Source organism: Dendroctonus ponderosae, unplaced genomic scaffold, assembly GCF_020466585.1.
Source record: "Dendroctonus ponderosae isolate FM_Combo_2020 unplaced genomic scaffold, Dpon_F_20191213v2 Dpon_F_20191213_1, whole genome shotgun sequence".
Lineage (NCBI taxonomy): Eukaryota > Metazoa > Arthropoda > Insecta > Coleoptera > Curculionidae > Dendroctonus > Dendroctonus ponderosae.
The window spans coordinates 53,438,906-53,440,491 of NW_026017110.1; positions in this window are offsets into that span (position 1 = coordinate 53,438,906).

A 1,586-nucleotide genomic window follows, 5' to 3' on the forward strand; every position below is an offset into this window, starting at 1 on the left:
AATTAAACTACATTTATTGTATAGCATAATCGGGTTGTAATTAAGTAGGGTTTACTATAGAAACGAAAATTGTGCTTGAAGATTGTATCAATTTTATTACAAAAAAAAAACGCAAAAAGAAGTTACTCAGACACTCGAACTGACAGCAATTATTAAATTTTTTCAATCAGTGACCGTAACTAGTGCAGAGCCACTTTCTAAATAAAAACCCAATTACGCTGGGCAATAAATCGAAATAAAAAGTCAAGAGACCTTTTCTCTTGCAAATTAAACAGGAACTTGAAAAATAATATTTATTTTTAGAAAAATCAGTGGTGTAACATTTTTCTATTTAAAATTATCTACAGACGTGCCTATGCCCACACTACTGGCAAAGCTAAAAACTTTTTTTTTTATCACAAAACATGTATTTCTGTTAAGCGCCTAAGTGTAAAATTTTATTAAAATATTTCAATATGTTTCCGCAATATTAAAAAACATAATTTGTTTAATTAATTCTTTAACACGCCGTAGATCGGAGACTAAGAGTTTTCGATAAGAATATGGCCTATTAAAGAAATATATCCAAAATTATTTACACTATCACCTGCTACAAGGAATGCATGCTTACCAAACACCCTGTATATCGGTCGTTGGATGTAAATCTTCCTTTAAACGTTGCTAATAGAAAGTTGCCATGCTCATAATTGAGATAAAGGGACGCTAATACAAAAAAAATCCAGTATAAGTAGAATTATATGATCACTTATGCCGACTATTACTATAAAATAATACGTAGTATCGTTTCTGCTAGGATCAGCATAATTTAACTATAAAAGTAGCCACAGCAGAAACGACAATTCAGTCATTAGATCTTTGGTTAGAAGTCATAAAAAAATAACTTAAATATGGTCAGTCTACGGTTAGGTTCTGTCACAATTAAAGTACATATTCAAACTTGTATTAATATAAAATAAAGTTCACTTATGCCGACTATTCTTATAAAATAAGACATAGTATCGTTTCTGCTAGGATCAGCATAACTATAAAAGACGGCACTGCAGAAACGATAATTCAGTCATTAGATGTTTGGATAGAAGTCATAAGAATTTAGCTTAAAGGTAGTAATAATCAACCTACGATTAGGTTCGGTCACAATTAAAATCCATATTAAAAATTAATTTTAAATAAAGTTGTTTTTAAAAACGAAAGTTTTAAATTAATCAATAAAATTGTAGCAGACATAATTTGTCCGTACCCCATAAGGGCAACTTTTATGTGACAAATGCAAATTTTAGTTTGTATCAGAGCAGCATCATGTGGAAGGAGGATAGTGAGCAAATGTTAGTGTGTCGACCTCTTTTAATTTCGGAATTCGTGATTAAGATTTTTGAGATTGCCATAAATTTATGGATTTTTGCTTAATTTAAAATAACTTTTATTATCCATGATAACAGTCGCATTACCTTTAGTAGCAAGAAGAATTTTAATCGTTTCATCTTTTTGCAAAGACTAATGCCTTTTGTTCTATTGAGGTTATGTTTTGTTTTACTTTGGAGAGTTTTTCCAGAATTGATTTTGATTTTATGCGGAATACTTCATGCTGT